The sequence below is a fragment of the Macrobrachium rosenbergii genome, chromosome 8 (genome assembly GCF_040412425.1).
Source record: "Macrobrachium rosenbergii isolate ZJJX-2024 chromosome 8, ASM4041242v1, whole genome shotgun sequence".
Taxonomy (NCBI): Eukaryota; Metazoa; Arthropoda; class Malacostraca; order Decapoda; family Palaemonidae; genus Macrobrachium; species Macrobrachium rosenbergii.
The window spans coordinates 39,238,646-39,260,465 of record NC_089748.1 but is presented as its reverse complement, the minus strand read 5'-3'; the positions used below and the strand labels follow the sequence as shown (position 1 = coordinate 39,260,465).

At 35.9% G+C, this 21,820-nt stretch overlaps 1 long non-coding RNA gene across 4 annotated transcripts; it reads right to left on the bottom strand.

Annotated features, from left to right (window-relative positions):
* Positions 1-8,320: 8,320 nt before the first annotated feature.
* Positions 8,321-19,400, bottom strand: LOC136840722 (uncharacterized). 4 transcript variants are annotated; one of them, XR_010853717.1, is made up of 5 exons: positions 19,191-19,400; positions 14,308-14,919; positions 14,004-14,129; positions 12,763-12,870; positions 8,321-9,702 (listed from the first exon to the last, which is right to left on the bottom strand). It is a non-coding gene; the product is annotated as an uncharacterized lncRNA (long non-coding RNA). The 4 variants fall into 4 exon arrangements; XR_010853715.1 differs by having other exon boundaries at positions 19,202-19,397; XR_010853718.1 differs by lacking the exon at positions 19,191-19,400 and adding an exon at positions 19,045-19,157.
* Positions 19,401-21,820: the final 2,420 nt, after the last annotated feature.

Here is a 21,820-nt window from a genome sequence, read left to right as displayed (position 1 = left end):
AGGATTTCTAGGCTAAAACCTCTCCTCAACTGACGCACCTTTTAAAAAAAAAAAAAAACTTCCCCTAACTGACCTTTTATAAAAAAACTCCCCAATTGACACACACTGCAAGCAAGTATGAATTGAAACAAAAACTACACATACTAGGCAGAAAACTAACGAATAAACAAAGTAAAAAAAAAAAAAGCTTTTAGGCAAATTTCCACTACTGGGCAAAATTAGCTCCCCAAAAAGTGACAAACTTTTCAAGCAGATTAGCTCCACTTTCAAGGCAAACAAATTTTCCCAAACTAACAAACTATGTAGGGCAACAAACGCTATTAACACTCACTAAAAGACTTCTTGGTCAATAAAGGAAAATGATGATTGACACTTTAGGTAGAAAACTTGCAAACCAATATTTTTTCTCGCTAAAGTGTCATTTTTTTTTAAGTTTCCAGGCAAATCAAGAACCTCCTCGAATCAACACTTTCATCCATAATAACACACTGTCAAGGCAACATATTCCTAAACTGGTACACTTTCTATGCAAATTCCTAAACTGGTACACTTTCTATGCAAAATTCCTAGACTGGTACAATTTACGCAAAAATTCCAAAACTGGTGCACTTTCTATGCAAAATTCCTAAACTGTACACTTTCTATGCAAGATTCCTAAGCTAGTACACTTTCTATGCAAAATTCCTAAACTGTTACACTTTCTATGCACAATTCCTAAACTGGTACACTTTCTTTGCACAATTCCTAAACTGGTGCACTTTTCTGTAAAATTCCTAAACTGGGGCACTATCTATGCAAAATCCCCGAACTGGTGTACTATGCAAAATTTCTAAACTGGTACACTTTCTATGCAAAATTCCTAAACTGGTACACTTTCTATGCAAAATTCCTAAACTGGTACACTTTCTATGCAAAATTCCTAAACTGGTACACTTTCTACGCAAAATTCCTAAACTGGTACACTTTCTATGCAAAATTCCTAAACTGGTTTTCTATGCAAAATACTATCCCAACCTAACATTTACAGCCATAAAACGCTCAGGAACCAGCACAATGCCAAAGAACACTTCCAACTAAACACACTTGGGCAAAACTCTCTCACAAAACAAACACTGAAGTGACACCTTTATAGAAAAAAAACCCTTACAGAGATAAACACTAAAACACTGAACAAACACCCTTTCCTGGCAAAAAAACTCCGACCTGCCACACGTTTTAGGCAAAACACAATGACTGCTGAAACTTGAAACGTTCTCCCAGACTATTAGACATTTTAAGCAAAAACTCTCCCAAACCAGATTTCTGAACAGATAAAATCATAAACACACTTTCTAAGCAAGAAACGCACAAAATAACTGACTTTGCAGCCAAAAATATACCTGATAGATTTTCTAGCCAAAAAACCAGACTTTCTACCTCAAAACACAAACTGAAACTACTTCCAAGCCAAAAAAAAAAAAACTACTCTTTCAAACAAAAAGGCAACTACCAAACTATCAGCAAAATCACATACTAGCAGACTTCCTGGTAAAAAGAATATAATAAACTATCAGACACTTTAGTTAAAAACTCTCAAATTCAGACATCTTTAAGGCCAAATTATCACAGCTAACAGACTTCGTGAAGGCAACAGCATTGAGGTAACAGACTTCCTGAAGGCAAAACTGCAAACTAACAGACTGAATGATAAACGCAACACACGTCTTAAATGAAAATATGCCACAAACTACCAAAATCACTTTATGGAGACTATCACAAACTAGTGCACAATCTAAACCCAAGGGTATTAAAAACCAACACACCATCTGAATGCAAAAAATATCAAAAGTAGACTTATGAAAGCAAACTATCATGTAAGGAATCAGACTTTCCCTGACTGGAGTTTCACAAGCTATCAAACTTTCCAAAAGCGTGAAAATGTCACGCAAGGACAAACTCCCTACAAGCAAAAGTGCCACAAGAGACTTCCTGAAAGCAAAATGTCAGAAGAAAGTTCTTAAGAGCTCAGACCAAGGAATGTGAAAGTATCACAGATCAATATCACAGATTAACAGACTTTCTAAAAACCACAAACTATCAGAAACTAAGAGACTATCTATCTAAATTACAATTAAGCAAGAGCAGAGACTTCCTGAATCCCAGTTGATCTTGAACTAATAGTTTTCTGATTCCTGGACTTGTTTCAAATACCAGCAAACATATCCTGTGCTTTAAACTTCATATCATGTGCTCAGATGATATTAATGATGATGAATCCTGACTGGATCATCGTGCACCAAAGAGACAGTCCCAAATTATCACAAGCAAGGCCTGGAGCCTGAAGTCAACTGTCTTTAAAATACCAGGCGATCACAGATACCAACTAAATGTCCAGCACCACTACGCCAAGCTAATTCCGTTAGTATTCCACATTCCATTGTCGTAAACCAGTTTTCAGACAATCTTAAAACGACATCTCTTTTAACAGTCACAAGCTAGACATTATCAATCTTTCCTGTACACCAACATTTACTCATTACAGACTCTTGAAAACATTAAGCACAACTCTTACCAATAAACACCAAACTTCGACCTCTCATCACAAAAGCTTTACTACCGTAGGATAACAATTTGAATCCCAAGACATCACAAACCATAAACTATCATCATAAACATGCCGTATTTAATCCTCCACACAAATCCTTTGACATCTGTGAAAGTAAATTATACGTCAGTATAAAAAAAAGGAAATTTCTGACCCACATCATGACCAGTGTTTAAGGTTACCCAAGATCAGGTATATTAAGTGCAAAATCACTTGAAAATCTAGTGACTTCTCAATGTACCACGACTAAGGCCTGACAAGACCATTTTGGAGGAATGAAAAAACTGTATATCCACATAGCAATAAAATCAAATCTCGAATCACATACTCTCCCAGCAACAAGATGCTCAAAAATAGCAATATACCATCATTACTTAAGCACCTCACATCAGGGACATGTATCTCCCGTTCTAAGAGCCAGCACAAAGCTCAGTAAACCAGTACAACACTTTCACGTCTATAAACCTTCAGAGGAAGCCACTTAACCATCACAGACTGACAAACATTTAACAAATTGCCATTAAAGAGTTCTGCAACTTCTGTAAGGAAATGACAACTAGCGTCTGATTCATCTAAATCATGCCAAACTTTTGATGGGATTAGTTTAATATGAATGAATCCTGCCATTGGAAAGGTCACCTAATAGTTGGGAGAGTTTCCCCATCCCATGACAAGGAAGACCTCACTCCTTTTGCATTCAGTTCAATCTAAACATTACCTCTCATCTCACGACCTCAAAATCTCAGCAAACCTTTTGTTAAGGTATTTGGCTAAAGTCTAATCACCTTTCCACTACAATAACGAAAGCCAGATATTACACATTACCTTTTTAAAAGACTTGTCAGCTATTTTCTGTCTAAATCCCCCCTAATTAACACACACCCGGTTAACTTATTACTGACTGTGGGATAAACTTGTAAAGTTTCTCACACAGACTCCTAAAACTAGCCACTGTGGTATTTTATCCCTTCTTTGTTTCAGATACACGAATGAAATGTCTGGCTAGACGAGAAGGTATTTAAGCCCCAAGCTGGTCCCCTTTTGAACCGTCGGCATGTGTGAGAAATATAATCAAAGTTTTGTTATAAGCGTGACCAAAAGGACAACTTTCAACTGTCAATATGTTCTTAAAGGCTTACTTTAGATGTTTTGTGACATCTGGAAGAATATAACTGATATTCAGTATTCGAATACAATCTTGTGGTGCAGTTTCATGTAAACTACTATTAAAACTAGCAGCATGTGATACAGTCAGTCAAATCCAACATAGCCAAAATGACAAATTCTTCCCAAGAAATTAATTTCTCTATTCTTGGTAAATGATGGTTTATAAGTCAGAATTTTCCATATTACATCGCCAAATTTACATGAATGTGTCCAGCAAATAATATTTTTAAAACGTAATCTAATCATTAACTTGTACGTCAAATGTGAGAATTCAAAATAAAAATTTCACGAAAGAAAATTCTTCTCAGAAAATAATCGCAGCATTTGAAGTCATGCGTATGGAGTATTTTTACATCTGAACTATACAAAGCAATTTCAGTCAATCACCTTTAAAAGAAGCCAATCTTTTATCTAAATATCTCTGACGACAGATCAAATAACCATATCTACAAATTACAAATGTTTACAAGTAAACTTACACACAGCTCTAGGGAAAGAATTGTCAGCTCCAAAGCCAACCATAAAATGTTTAATACACTCGAAAATATATACATCCTTACCAGAAGTCTTTTGCTTAATCATTTCTCGTTTTCTACGAGATTAAATACAGTACAATACTCAAATTCTATAATTAAGACGTGGGAAAAATTCCTGCATGAAATCTCAAAGCCGAAAACAGAATGTCAAAATGTCTGTAAATCACAGATTTTCTCAAGTTATTCATAGAAAAGAATGAACTAAGGATTTTGTGGCCATTACACATCATTTGATACAAAATTCTGGCATTATAAATCAACAGGCTCAAGCACCTGATTATAAGACACTTACATACTAAAGCAAGCATTTACTTGTATACAAATACAACCGTAAGAGTTAGTGTAAGCCCAGGTTTGTCTCAACAGTAACTTATCTCACACACACACACACACACACACACACACACACACACACACACACACCTTGGGCTCTTTGTACATAACATTATTCTTTGACATTTGAATGAGTCTGACATTCCTCATGAGTAACATAGAAAACTGAAAGAGATTTGGGAAAGCACGATGGAAGTCTCTAAGACTCCTCCCATCTCAGCAATCAGCTGTTGTCAGCTTAGAAAACTTAAGCCCTTTGGGTCGACTTCAAAGTTGGTAACCGACTGGCTGTATATACCTACTGCTGGGGGGGCATTCCCTCCTTCGGGGCTTTGCAATGCTGACCCCAAGGAGTCCTTTATTTTAAATCTTTCCAGGTTTCATATACATGTGTTTACATAAGGACTTCTTTACTTCAGCTTACGTCCCTTATTAATGAGCAACAATTCATAGTTTTCTTAAACTGTTCAGGTTTACAGATTAATGTTTAGTTTCTTACAGACACTGCCCTAGTCCTCACTTTGTACACAGTACTAAAAAGCTGAAACTCCTAACTTAATCACATCACAAAAAGAAACGTACTACTCAAAATCTAAGAAAAAAAAATCTAGAATTCACTTCAGAATATGGAGACAAAAGAAGTATCTTTACATCCAAAGATTTACCTAAGTTTTACACTTGGACAATCTAAGATCCAAATGTCTATTATCACGGTACAGTTGAATACCTATGAGTGTTTTAAGCTTGTGTTTAGAGTAGGAATGTAAGTGTAAAAATGGTAAGAGTGAGGTATTTAATCCTGTGTCTGGAAGGAATAGCAAAAACTCCCTAGTGTGTAGTTTAGTGTGCAGTTTAAAAGTGTAGTTTATATGTGTTTATGGTAAGAATTTAAGTGTGAAAATGCTAAGAGTGAGGTACTTAATCCGTGTCTGGAAGGAATAGCAAAAACTCCCTAGTGTGTAGTTTAGTGTGCAGTTTGCGTGTGTGTTTAGAGTAAGAATGTGTGTTGAAAATGGAGTAAGTATTTAATCCTTTGTCTGGAAGTAACAGCAAAACTCCCTAGTGTGCAAGTGTGCAGTGGTAAGAAAAGTGTAAGGTAAGATTAAATCTTTGTGTCTGAACGTAATGGCAAAAATGCCCAGGTGTGGTGTATGTATGTGTATGCGTGTGGAGGTTTCAGCAAAGCGTGTCAAGTGTCCAAAGAATCCTCCAGTATAGAATGAGGATTTAAAACATGTATATGTACAAAGCCAAGCACAACTGCTTCAGTAAAACATTGAGAGAGAGAGAGAGAGAGAGAGAGAGAGTCTCTTTAAAGCAAAGGCACGTGGACTTAATTATAGCAAGAAACATGCGTGTTTTCTGCTGGTAAGTGTTATGATAATAACTACTTCAGCAGTGAAAACTGTGCAATTTCCCAGCTTCCAAGTTGTACTGAAATTCTCCAAAGTGTTTCTATGTAACAGCTTTAACAGGAGACTGAAAAAATTCTTTTGAATGTGTGATAGTGTTTGTGGTTTCAAGTTCATAACGAGGAAAGCCCAGTCAGAATGGAAGGATGGTAGGAAGAAGTGAGTCTATATCAGTTATTTACACCAATTTAGAAAAAAATACCTCACTTCTATATTCGGTTTCTATGGCTAACAAAATTGCAAAAAATATGATGCTACCTTAAATTTCCGCAAGCGTTGGTCACTGGGGAAAATTATATATATATATATATATATCTCTGAATCTTTAAACTCAAAGTTTATCAAAACTTGATCGCAATGTCAACGTGGTATACCATAACTAAGGAGACACGGATATTGTAATTTACTGAGTTATTTGGTGCCACAAGAGTTTTTAACTATTTTTTTAGGTTTGTTTTGCTTTATTAAGAACTTAAAAGGCACTTATTACTTTTTTCTAGCTAAATGAAGCCTAAGACTTGATGAGAACTGAGCAAACCTGAAATACAGACGTCCTCCTACAATAAATTCAGTATACAATTTGGTATTACAATCTTTTTTCCCCTCATTCTGATTTTAAACTTAAATCATTAACAATAACAGTTAACTGAATTTTGATCTGATCAAATTATTTCAATTCAGTTGGAACTCTGTGCAACAGGTTAATAATAATAATAATAATAATAATAATAATAATAATAATAATAATAATAATAATAATAATAATAATAATAATAATAATAATAATACCACCTTAACCTAAGAAATTCTCCATACGTCAAGACACTGTAGCACATCTTATTCTAAAATCTACAAAGACCTTTTAACCCTGCAATAATAGTGAATTTCTCAAACAATTTACGTTAAAGCCACAAGCTCCTAAGGTATATCTTGTTCAAATGTAACCAAAAACAATTTTCTTATTGATTTAGTTCCAAAGCTGAGACAGAACTCTTCTCTTAAGATTTCATTTCTGGTAACTGTTCTCGGGTCAAGTCTACGCACAACAAAAATCTCCTGAATATCAAATATCCTCTTTTTTACTTTCTCTCCCCTTGGCCTTTTCCACTTTGCTGTTCAACCTCTTCAACTTAACCTTACTCTAATCTACACCTTTCGTGGGAAATCAATCCCTTTGTGAGAACCGTACAAATGGACACTCGATTAACTCACTTCTGTCTCCTAAGGAATGAATTTACGTTCTATATCAAAGAACTGGAAAATATTGAGTGTTCTAGTGAAAAAATACTTGCTGGTTCTCAAGATTTTAATCCTTCTAGAATGAGTATCTATCAATTTAAAATTAGGACAACTAAACCCTTCATGTAAATGACAATATGTACTTATTCATTCTTATACCGAAAACATCCCTGACAAATTCCCTCCAAAAGAGCACTTTCGAGTGCATTTATATACTTCATACACCATTCTTAACAATACCTATTTTTTTTAAAGCAATATTTAGAATTTGAGTTTACCTAGATTCACTTTTCTACAACATAATTTTTAGCAAGAACCAAAATATAATTCGGCTGATGACTTTTCCATTTACCAAAAAGACCATTGTCAGTACGTACTTCCAAACCCCACTTAAGCAGCACTCGGAATAACTGAATTTATTTATGAAATCTTTTATCTGTAAAATCATTGTCAGCAATACTAAACTACCCTCAAAGTAAGACGGGCTTCACTTTGTGGCCGTCGCGTGCCAGCCTCAGTGTCTTGAAATATACAGAGATGCCATGAGAATAAAGCTCTTGATAAGATAACTTTCCGGCACTTAATCTATTAACATTGCATCGATTTATATTTAACGTTAAACAAGATATATTACTTTCATGGCAAGCCTTGTACAGAATTCTCAGAGTTTCATTTCACTGCTTGAATATATTAAGTTTTCTTCTGTCATCAGGACTGAGATCAAGCTTATCAACTAAATACTGGAACATCTTTACTTAAGAGTGTGCACATTTAAATGTTTCTGCCTGTGATCTCTCTCTCTCTCTTTAAAAAACGCCTTTCCATAATCTAAGTCTTATGTAAAAGATCCTGCCCATGCTTACATTAACATTATTACAATATCATTATTCAGAAGATGAACCCTATTCATAATGAACTAGCCTACAAGGGCCATTGACTTGAAATTCGACCTTTCGAAGCATATTCCCATACCTATAAACTATTACAACATTCATTCTAAAGGAACTCTGATATAACCCCTATCCGAAACAAGCTAAGTTTTGCCACGTAAAATAAATCTAATCCTTCGGGCCAGCCCTAGGAGGGCTGTTAATCAGCTCAGTGGTCTGGTTAAACTAAGGTATACTTAACTTGTGGCTATAAGGAATACACGAGAAGCTTAATTCCAAGTCCTTCTTATGAAGGAAACTAGTTTTATCTACACACAAGACTCACTGAGAAATACTGTCAGGAATCATCTGTACTTATGCTGAAAACATTACCTGTTCTATTAAGTTTACTACCTCAAAACTATTTCTAACTAGACTGACCACTTCGAAAATATTCTACCCAATCATTAAAACTATACCTTCTAAATTATTATTTTGCTACGATCGTACATGGACTTCAGGAAAATGAATGAAAATAATTAAAATCACCTACTGAAAACTTTACGTGACCATCGTACTCAGGTAAGTATGCAATGAACAATGACCTACTGGATGCTTCCAACCAAAACTAAATATAAAATAAATTATCTTTAAACATACGTAACTTTTCTCTATAAAAAAAGTGAGTATGTCGTCATGACTACCTATACTGACATTACACTGGAAAATTTATTTTTCATATCAAGCAACCTGAACCATTCTGAACTACCTGATGTCAAACTAAAGAGAATTATGGATATAAATTATGAATCCTGAATTGCACTACGTGACATCCATCAAATTATTAGAATTATCCGTAAAAATTATGAATCTAGAAACCATCTCAGCCACTTAATAACTAATAGCACTGTTAATAAGTTCAAGTGAAAATTATGTATCATGAAGCATAGCTGTATTCAACTCTCAAGATATTGAAGTGAACAATATATGTATCCGGAAACAACTGTGGTTTATCAAAGCCTATTTTAAACTGTTATGAATCTTATGGAAAAAAAAAAGCATGTATCCTGAAACATGCCAGTTAGCTAATATTGAATAAGAAATTAAAACTACCTATGTATACAGAAACACTGAGCTACTCACAATTGACATCAAAATGATACTAGATTCAAGCAAAAACAAAACTGTGTATCCTGCATCATACATAACTACTTCATAGCTGACATTAAACTAAGAAGTTGACATTAAAACCCTATGAATCCTCATACATTTGAGTTGTCATAATCTCTATATCATTCCCTTTTCAGCCACAGTAATTTTGACAACTGTCTTCTCCCGTTGAGTTATTTAAACGAAATGTTTCTGTTTTACAAAATTCCATGTGGTGGTAAATCGTCGTCTTCTGCCTCGCTGTTGTTATGATTAAGCTGGCGTTATGCCAGCACGTTCTCTTGCTCATAGAGCAGCCTGTTAACTCTCTTGCCTGCTTTCTTCACCTTCAAAATACCCGGGAACATTTTGGTTTTCTTTCATTTCCCTCAGAAGGCACTTTAGCAATGAGCCTGCAAAAACAAAAATCATTAGAGAGAGCAAAACTTACCAGAATATGAAATCACAAATTAAATAGTCTAAATTATAGTTTAAACCTTCCCCTAATGAGTGGATCAAGAAGTAATTACTGTACCTACGTACCTCCTGACATTAAGCAGTGTAGTATGAAATGCATGAAATATAAGTGACACTGAATAAAATGGGAAAAAAATCCTAGTATAAACTATATTGCTAAATAAAAACACATTATGGCAGGTAAATATAATAACTAATAAACGTTATATGCTAGAAAAGACAGCCTGGAATGTCATTTGGAAAGGGCTCAACTCGGTGTTACAAATTCTGCCTGAAATGTCTCAGTAGTACAGATTCAGCCTGGAACGTCTCAGTACTACAAATTCAGCCTGTAATGTCTCAGTACTACAAATTCAGCCTGTAATGTCTCAGTACTACAAATTCAGCCTGTAATGTCTCAGTACTACAAATTCAGCCTGTAATGTCTCTGAATGTCTCAACAAATGTCTCAGCCTCAGTACTACAAATTCAGCCTGGAATGTCTCAACACAATACTACAAATTCAGCCTGGAATGTCTCAACTCAGTGCTACAAATTCAACTGGAATGTCTCAACAAAATCAGCAATACTACAAATTCAGCCTCGAATGTCTCAACTCAGTACTACAAATTCAGCCTGGAATGTCTCAACACAATGCTACAAATTCAGCCTGTAATGTCTCAACTCAATACTACAAATTCAGCCTCGAATGTCTCAACTCAGTACTACAAATTCAGCCTCGAATGTCTCAACTCAATACTACAAATTCAGCCTGGAATGTCTCAACTCAATACTACAAATTCAGCCTGGAATGTCTCAACTCTAATACTACAAATTCAGCCTGAATGTTTCAACTCAATACTACAAATTCAGCCTGGAATGTCTCAACCAACTACAAATTCAGCCTGGAAAATTCAGCCTCGAATGTTTCAACTCAATGCTACCAGAATGAATGTCTCAAATGCTACAAATTCAGCCTGGAATGTCTCAACTCAGTGCTACAAATTCAGCCTGGAATGTCTCAACTCAGTGCTACAAATTCAGCCTGGAATGTCTCAACTCAGTGCTACAAATTCACAAATTCAGCTACTGGAATGTCTCAACTCAGTGCTACAAATTCAGCCTGGAATGTCTCAACTCAGTGCTACAAATTCAGCCTCGAATGTCTCGACTCAATGCTACAAATTCAGCATGGAATGTCTCAACCCAATAGCCTGGTATGTCTCAGCTCAATACTACAAATTCAGCCTGGAATGTCTCAACTCAGTACTACAAATTCAGCCTGGAATGTCTCAACCTAATACTACAAATTCAGCCTCGAATGTTTCAACTCAATACTACAAATTCAGCCTGGAATGTCTCAACCTAATACTACAAATTCAGCCTCGAATGTTTCAACTCAATACTACAAATTCAGCATGGAATGTCTCAACCCAATGCTACAAATTCAGCCTGGAATGTCTCAACTCAGTACTACAAATTCAGCCTGGAATGTCTCAACTCAGTGCTACAAATTCAGCCTCGGAATGTCTCGACTCAATGCTACAAATTCAGCCTGGAATGTCTCAACCTAATACTACAAATTCAGCCTCGAATGTTTCAACTCAATACTACAAATTCAGCCTGGAATGTCTCAACCTAATACTACAAATTCAGCCTCGAATGTTTCAACTCAATACTACAAATTTGGAATGTCTCAATGTCTCAATGCTACAAATTCAGCCTGGAATGTCTCAACTCAGTACTACAAATTCAGCCTGGAATGTCTCAACTCAGTGCTACAAATTCAGCCTGGAATGTCTCAACTCAATGCTAACAAATTCAGCTTGGAATGTCATTTGTAAAGGGCTCAACTCAATGCTACAGATTCAGCCTGGAATGTCTCAACTCAATGCTAACAAATTCAGCTTGGAATGTCATTTGTAAAGGGCTCAAATCATTGCTACAAATTCAGCCTGGAATGTCATTTGTAAAGGCCTCAACTCATTGCTACAAATTCAGCCTGGAATGTCATTTGTAAAGGGCTCAACTCATTATTATAAATTCAGCCTAGAATGTCATTTGTAAAGGGCTCAACTCACTGCTACAAATTCAGCCTGGAATGTCATTTGTAAGGGCTCAAGTCATTACTACAAATTCAGTCTGGAATGTCATTTATACAGGGCTCAACTCACATACACATTCAGCCTGGAATGTCATTTGCAGAGATCTCAACTTAATGCTAAAAAAATCAGCCTGGAATGTCTCAACTCAAGGCTACAAATTCAACCTGGAATGCCTTTTGTAAGGGGCTCAACTCATTGCTCCAAATTCAGCCTGGAATGTCATTTGTAAGAGGCTCAACTCAGTGCCACAAATTCAGTCAAACCTAACTCCTTTTACAACACAGCATTGTGCAAATGGCTCTTTGATTGCACTGTTGTCAAACACGCCAGATGACGTCGCGCTAATTACAAGGTTGAATCAATTATGGTTCTTAATAGTACCATTACTGTACTAGTGTTGCGCAAAAACTTGCTAATTCGAATGTCAGTCTGTTACAAAAAGCTTTGGAACAAATCAGATACTTGTGAATTGTACATAAAAGCAACTGGGATCTTTCAAGCCTAAAAAAAACTATTCCATTCTTTCTCTCAGATTTAATCATTATACCAGTAAGTCAAAAGAGTACCACAACCTGAGACTACTAAAATATTGGACCTCACATTTTTTATTCAGGGCATCTGAGAAAACCAACATTTGACTGAAATACTGAATGTAGAAGAACAAAATATTTCCGTGAAATCTTTGGAGGATTCATGCAACATATCAGTGTGCATTATCATGCAATCTCTAAGCTTTATAATGAAAACATTACCCTCCCTTCTACTGAAAATAGACCAGTGAAAAAAAATTAACTATAATCGTTTGCATCGTCGCTATATTCTGATACATTGCACTTAAGCCACGTGCTTATTTAGCATTGATTAGGTTAAAAGAAAGAAAGAAAGAAAGCGTAATATAATACATTTCCTTACCATTCAAGAGTGACTGGCAACTGGGCGATGTTATTCGTAAAACAATCTTGACTGCACGCCGTTTTGTCGTGGGTCAGAAAGGATCAGTCAGTTGAAAAGCCCAGGTACCTAAGAAACGAAAGATTGTTTATTAGTACGGAGTCAGTTGAATTTAACCGTAACCCTAACAGAAGGATCAGACTTAGTGTAGTATCTAGAGGCTAAAAATCTCAACACATGAAGCAGGAAGTCTATGTAGTGAATGGACAGACTCAGATACAAGCATCTGCCATTTCTGAAATACTCAGAAACACCACTGTGCCTAAAACTGTATCTAGTTACAGTTGTCGAGACCCTCTTTAGAACCCAGGTCTGTTTTATACCTGAGAAGAGGCTGGTATCTACCTATGCGTGCAGCCTATGGTGGAAGAGTCAAGTTTGCTGGATGCAATGCACATTACGTGTGATGAACACAGAATAAAGTAAAGGAAGAATTATATATAGAGGGTGGTGTCATTTAAACGAAAACATCACTGAAATTCTAAAAGCTGTGAAATAAGGGGGCAAGTCTGTAGGTTACAACAACAGTATTAAAGGTGAATTCATACGATATATAACCTCAGAAGTATTGTGATGTATTCTTAACATCGAGGCGTTGCGAGTCTCTTAGTAACTGTGGTCTCTACCTCTAGTTTATCAAACAACGTATGTCAGAAAGGACACTTTCAAGAGGAACTACAGTTAATTACCTCAAGAAACAGTCTGGTTTCTGTTTTGTGAGCATCACATAGAAAGGCTCTACCAACCTATTTTAATTGGCAGGTTTTTGTAAACAAATGGGAGGCGAATATCCTTAAGAAATATATTCAGTACCACAAAACCAGTATGCAGTAAGAAACCTGAATCAGAGTTTCAATGGGAATGGTGTTTATCAGAATGTTCCTGACCCTATTATTGTACTAGTTAACATGAAACCTCTAGTAAACAGTTCTGAATTCAGTACTATGTAAATTTTATTAACCTACTCCTATTTTAAGGTTCGTACATTTATATAGGAACTACATACAAAACGTTAAAACAATTCATATAGGAACATATAAAACTACATACATACATTTATATTTAGGAACTATATATAAAATCTTTAGTGTTTCCTACTAAATGTGAATATATTCGCTCGCGTATCGACCCTTGACTTATCGACAGATTCAGGGACTTATTTTTTTATAAAGATTATCTAATCTGATAAAAGAAAAACTTACAGAGTTCGACTGTTGACTCTTGTCATGTTATGATGGTTGAATAGCATTCTACCACGACATCAGTTTGCATATTTTCACGCTGAAGTGGTTCCTGGTTCCTCCTCCTCCTCAGTCGTTTCGATACATCTATAAAAACGATTTGATACAACCCAGTTCGTTTCCGCATAAGCAATTTCAACACTAAAACTGATTTCTTCAAACATTTACAGCAATTTCAACACTAAAACTGATTTCTTCAAACATTTACAAACATTTTTTTTTTTATCAGAACTGTCTCGCTTACGTTAGATTTCTAGACACTCACCTGAAATTTACAGAAATTTCTCGCTAAGAAATAGATCTAAGTTGACATAATTCAGATATCTTGTATGCTTTGCAACTCTCATAAATTACTCTTTAGTTCTTCTGATTTGTTTTTTAGTCTTAGTTTCGCAAATCTAAATTTTCAAGGGTATAATTAATTTACTTATTTCGCAATACTCATTTACTGCAAAATAAAACACACACACATGTATTAAATAGCACGCTTAGCAAAGCGGTTCTCAATGAATGACTGACAACAATGTCAATTCCAAAGGAGAATGTCGTACTTAACGCTGATTATTACAAAACAATACTTTTACCATAACAGACAACGTGGCAAATTTCGCTTCCCTGAGTAACATTTGAGTTCCCTGTTAAAGGATTAGGTTTACTTATTTATCAAGTGCTGCATCTGGACTTTGAAGTGCTTTGAAAATGAATAGAAGTGTTCTGTTACACACGGTGACCTCAGTTGTTTAAAAGTGTTACTTTTTCATTTTAAGCTTAATGACCTGACCGAGCTATCTAAAGACCGTGAGTTGTATCGAATTATTTTTATGTATGTATTGAAACGAACTGAATCGAAGCGGCCTTAGCCCTTGAAGAGAAATGTCTGTGGGAAAAATACATCTTCATTACTCACTTATCAGAAAAATGGTTAGATACAAAATATAGAGATGAATAAGTCTCCAATTACAGATATTTTGGACTATATCATTCCTTAAGTTTCATACATATGGGGTAATGAAAATTATCAATCGCAGTTTGTTATATTGCAGTAAAGACCTGAGTTATAATTCACAATCACCTCTGCAGTGGTTGTCAAAATCTCTCTTCGTTACATCTTACTGGTGTCGTGTCAGACCAGGAAAAATGTCTAAACATTCAGTGAATTCCATTGCAACAGAGTAAATTATTGTTATAAATTTCTGATAATAAGAACGCTCTTGAATGTTTAATCATTTGGATTCTGTATAAATTGACAAGTTATAACAATGTTAAGTACTGTCATTTCCTCCACACAAGCCCTTTTGAAGATATTTCTAACACCCAGTGTGTCAAGATGTTGCAGAGTTTATTTCCACTATTTAACGCAATTAAATATAACCGTATAACATTTCGTATTCAGTTAAAAGGCCCACGATACTGATCAAACATTTACTCAACCAATCTTTGACATTTTTTTTGTATTTCCTAAGCCGTGAAATCGAAACATTGGAAAAAAAAAGTTTTTAAAGGCCATTAACCTCAATTTTGATCTAAGTACCCCAGACTATGACTGGCCGAGAAATGTACGTTCAAAACACTTCGTTTCCATTAGCTATCACTGGCAATTAATATCTTAGCAAGATTTGTTATTCGTGACACAAATATGAAGGAGTTTTCCCGCAGAAACAAATCAGGCAAGGAAGTGTGTGCTCAATCCAGTCCTCTTTGAAGGTAATTTTTTTGGTGTTTCTCTTAAATAAAAAATGTCGCCATTATATTCAAAACTCAAGAGAAGTTACTTCCACAAGAGACCAGTGACTTAAATAATATAACTCTAAACATAGAAATAAAACATACTAATGACTATAATGATTATAAATATAATACCTTTCCACTCCCATAAAACTAACTTGTGGTAAGAACTGAAGAACTAGGTAACATATTGGAATTATCCTACGTCACCGAAAATGATTTAGCCCAACTCACCAGCTATGTACAATAAGTCTAGTTCTAGATATTAAACCTGTTTTTGTAAAATATTAAAACTAAAATATACCACGTTTTACTCCACTAACCTTCCACTCCCACCCCTAACCAGCCCCCATACCATCATTTTACCTGTAATACAAAACTATAAATTTTCCTTTAACGCCACTTTACTTACCATCAACATAAGCAATGGGCTTCCTTCTTACCTATCCATAGCAAAATTCCACTCTATTTTTTACCGTTAAATGTTTTATTGCAATTATAAACGCAAAGTATATTCATTGCTCCAGTGCTCGTAACCATAAAAGCTTAAACAGTACCCTCATTCACAGTTTTGCCTGTTTAAACTGTAATGAAGAGTTTCTCTTAATGATGTCAGTAAGCACTGGGCTTAAAATCACAGCAAAAATAATAAGTAGAGAAACCACATCAGCCCAGACGGAGGATTACTTGTTCAATTTACCATCGCTCGCTGAAGCCTAATTGCAAGGGTGCAGTGACTCATTTCAACAAATACCTCTCATTCATAACGTTGATACATAAAACCTTAAGAATATCATTTGTTTTAATATTCCATTGACATCAAAGTTACGGAGTATTTTCAGGAAGCGCCAGCCATTCACGCGTAACCTCAGATTGACAAAAATGCTTCGGTTCTTCCACGTTACCAGGTAGCGTCCCTCCCCACAGGTCTACGTGGATTACAAGTTAATGGAAGTATGCTTAAAACGTCATTTATATACAGTAAACGAACGTCCATATCAACCTTGCCGTCAACATGAGCCGTGGGCATTCCTTTCGATCTAACCGCAATCAGAGTCTTTATCCTTTTTCCTTGGTAAACGTCTTCTTGGTGAAATGATATTGAAGTCGCCACACTAACCTAATCCATGCCAAATATAATACATACATTAACTTTTACGTATGTACTATATTCACGACTTTTAATTTCACTGTTTAAATGTTTGACGCCAACTGTACCAGTACGAAATGAAATACAATATGAACGGTAAGTACCTTCGCTATCTAGAAACACTGACGATGTGTATAACAAACAATTTGAATTTTTCGAAGGTCCAAAGGATTTCACAGCCACTGAAACTAATACTACCATCCGACGGCGAAGTTGTTGAGAGCTGGACTTGAGTTCATTAATTAACGTCGATTTTTTTATGATATATGAGAGGAAGAAAATGAAACTGAAACAGATATAAGACCGTATATTATCCGAGGGGTTTAGCTGAGAGAGAGAGAGAGAGAGAGAGAGAGAGAGAGAGAGATTAACCCATTACATAACGCCTAACCTATTTTCGGTCAGATTCGAGGGAATCCCGGAGTTTTCTCCTGTTGAAATCCCCAGCTCATAAAATAAGAGGCAGGCGTGGCTGAGGTTTCGAGCTGTCAAACGAAGTTGCAAACGGGTCATGGAAAACTTTCTCTTCATTTCTGGTAAAAGATACAGGGTTGTGAGAATGCAAAAAGGCCGAGTTTAACGTGCATGAGCGTGTGTATCAATTTCCCCACATTTATCAACCATCATCCATGCATAAATTTCCGACACCTATCAACCATCATCCATGTATAAATTTCCCACACCTATCAACCATCACCCAGTATAAATTTCCCACACCTATCAACCATCATCCATGTATAAATTTCCCACACCTATCAACCATCACCCAGTATAAATTTCCCACACCTATCAACCATCACCCAGTATAAATTTCCCACACCTATCAACCATCATCCACCATAAACCATCACCAGTATAAATTTTCACACCTATCAACCATCACCCAGTATAAATTTCCCACACCTATCAACCATCATCCATGTATAAAATTCCAACACCTATCATCCATCATCCATGTATAAATTTCCCACACCTATCAACCATCATCCATGTATAAATTTCCCACACCTATCAACCATCATCCACACCATCAATTTCCATGTATAAATTTCCCACACCTATCAACCATCATCCATATCAACCATCATCCATAACCTATTCACCCCACAACCTATCAACCATCATCCATATCAACCATCATCCAGTATAAATTTCCCACATCTATCAACCATCATATCAACCATCAGTATAAATTTTTCAACCATCATCCATGTATAAACATCACCTATAAATTTCCACACCTATCAACCATCATCCATGTATCATCCTATCAATCATCACCCAGTATAAATTTCCCACACCTATCAACCATCATCCACGTATAAATTTCCAACATTTACCAACCAGGTTCAATTTATAAATATCCCACACTTATCAACCAGCATCCATATAAAAATTTCCCACACTAGTCAATCGGCATCTATGAATCCTGTCCACAGAAAATTTGCAAATACCGGCGCGATGTAAGCGTCCTTCCGCGCTTTTGATGACCATGTATGAAAAATGTCGTGACGTCATCACAAAAACTTCAAACTAATCAGTTAAAAGCTGAAGTTCGTCGTCCATCACTCTTGTAATGAGGTTATTTTCCTGTCATCACAGTCGTTGTCAGAAGTCAAACGTTCTGTCACTGATTCGCGGTGATTAGTCAGCAGGGACTTAACCAGTCTCACTTTGATACAAATTAGTTGATGAATTACTTTGGAATTCTCAAAGTATTCGGTCTTTGATCAACAGTAAATAAAACTAATTTTTTTTTTTCAAGGAATATTAGACGTCGATGATAACCTTTAGAAGCCGTATCATTTGAAGTCTAGCCATCCGATTCCCGTCAATTGAATTTTATTTTATTATGTTCAACTGAATGCCACTTACTACACTTTCCCATCTGCGGATTTAGAGCGAAATAAATCGTGGTAGTCGGCTCTTTTGAGATCGCAAAGGAATGTCATAGATCGTATGTATTGGTTTAAAGAGCGCAGGTGGTTCCACATCAGGACTCTAACCCAAAAAAAAAACCCCAAAAAAAAAAAAAGTTGCCATGGACCCCGAACCAAAAATACGTTCAGAAGCCTCAGAATTTTAACTGAACTTTGGAAAGTCAACTTTTAAAAGGTATATACTGACCTTCCAGCTTCGACGAACTTCACAATCTACAAAAACTTCTCGAAAAGTTACAAAATGCTAAATTAGCCTACAAATGGGTATTCAACCCTCAGCGTCTAAGACGTCAATAATATCCCGTAAGAATGTAGAAAACCAACACCAAATACCTTGCTCTTACCAAAATCCTCGTCCTCCTTCCGTAAACACTTGTTTAGCACCGTTCCGTCTTCGTGTTTCGACCTACAGTGACGTTTCCTCTCTGTCAAGACAAGAATCGCCTTAGCCAATCAGAGGCCTCCACCCAACCCGAAATTCTGTCACCCTCTTTCATTGGCTGCACGCTCTGGTTTTTGGCAAAGCGTCTTCGTAAACGATTCCCCAGTGGCTAAGGGGATGAGACTCAGTTTTCAGGACATACGTCTAATGAGAGATCATTGTCCTACTATATACGAATGGCTTGTGAACATAATAATGGTTTGTGAACATTATGTGCGTGTATGGGTGTTAATGTATACTTACTTGAATTATCTGATTAACTACGATAAGGTAATTCAAGAGGAGGTGGAAAGGGGAGAGGAAGAGCAAGAGGAACTGAACTTACCATAAGTAGACCCAGGAAAAGAGGCAGACTCGTGTGTGAAATAATCGAGATGTTTGAATGGAAAGTTTGCGTAAGTCGTCTGCTTACTCACACACCGTATGTGAGTTAGTTTGATTGAGAGTGTAAAATTTCATTCACTCACCCATCACTAAGGATATATGAGCCTTTACTCTCAATATTTTCCTGTATGCACGTCTGTAATGATAACCAATTCGCACTTCATATTCCATATAATTTGTGAAATCCTCAATACCACAACACTTGACGTCAAAATTACGATTTCTTATTGAAAGTCTTAATAAGGTACATAAATAAGCTGATATATTCATTTATATTCGCCCACATGAAAAGACATAAAATCTCCCACTATGTAATCTTTATTTTATAATTTATTTCCATCCCTTCTGTTGGCAAAGACAACTTCGTTACTGCAACAAAATCAGAAGTCATCGAATCAAAATTGAGCCTGCATATACAGGTATATTCAAATGGCACCAACGAATATATGAGCACGTGTTTTACAGAAATAAATTTCTGGTTCACTTGGACCGAGCCTCGGTCTTTCAAATGAAAGGCAAATTGGTAGCTCCATGGCCTTTCATTTGAGAAACCGGGGTTCGATCCGGATGTGAGTCACAAATATATATATTCAACTCCTCTTCTACCTATTTCTAGGAATAAAGTGCCTCAGAATATCCACAAACATTAGGAGAGTCAAATTTTGGAAGAGTAATTCATGGCCCCTGACAGCTTCGAAAGACAACCTTTTCGAAAATGTAAAATTTGAATCCACTAATCACACTACTCTTTTTAAGGGACATTTCATAAAAAAATGTTTATTTGAGCTTCTAACGAAAATGTCAAGTCTATGAAGAAAAAACTAAATTTCCTTATTTTCTGAGGAGTGTTATGATGATGATGTGGAATCCGCTGTACATCTCTACACCAGTGGCTCTTAAACTTTTTTGCCATTATGTATAGGCCCAACGTCCCCCCACCCCTGAAATTTTTGCCAACTATAATCTACAAACAATATTTTGTCTATTTGTATGTTATTATACTTATCGTAACAATAAAAGACAATTCATAAGCAAGATTTGAAATTAAAATTTACTTATATTTTGAATTTTTGGCATGTTTTGAGATAATGATTAGAAAATATATGGAAGCAGTGATAACGTTTTTGGCAATTTTGTAAGTAACATCACAAATTAAAAAAATTAATTGGCACCATCTGGCGACTCTGCTTGAACCCCCCTTGGAAGCCTCTGGCGCCCCCCAGTTTAAGAATCACTGCTCTACACTATTATGTCTAGGACAAACTCATTCGAGGGTCCCACAGTGTGTGTTTTGTGTCTATGGTTTATCCGAGTCATTAATGACGATTAATTGTAGCCAACAATTACAATCACAACGAAGAAATTTTTTCTTGCCTTTGGCGACATGAGAAAGAAGATAATTGTAAGAAAGACAGTTCTACAGAGTCAAGATTGCACTCAAAGAATATAACAAAAACTCGAAATGCTTTGAACTTACCTCAACTCATCATATGACCATCACTGCTTGTTCATAAACAGTATCCTCAGACTTTCAGAGTTGGAATTACACTTAACCTCCTCTTATACGGCTGTAGAAATGCAACAGAGCCCCGAAGAAGCTTATACATTTCCATACGTACATACTGTATGCATGTGTAGGCAACGCAGTATGTGACTGCATATGCAAGCATGCTCAGAAATGCACACAGCCTCAACATACCTACTGTACAGATGTGCATTCCCCTATATACTGTATTATTATTGACAAATAATTAAATCAAACGGCAGAATATTCTTAAATCTCATTGGTCTTGCCAGTAGGATTTATTCTTGATTGAATATATTAGACATTACGCAATATACAGCAACTTCTTAAAAAAAAGTAAAGAATTCACAAACTGAAAATGTTAAATTTCTTGAAAAGGTTTGTTTACATTAGTTGATATACACTTGACTTGAACGTTCGCTCCACATACAGGGATATAACGTCAACGAGGCAGAAGTTTAATCTATTTTTAATTCGTTAGTCTGGTTCACTATTCCATAATACTTCTTATGACTTTCTTATCAGGACTGATGTTTTAATTTTGGCTTTTATGTCCGCAAATTTGCTTTTCAGTTCAAGAGACTGGAGTTGCAAACAAAGCATTTATTACTG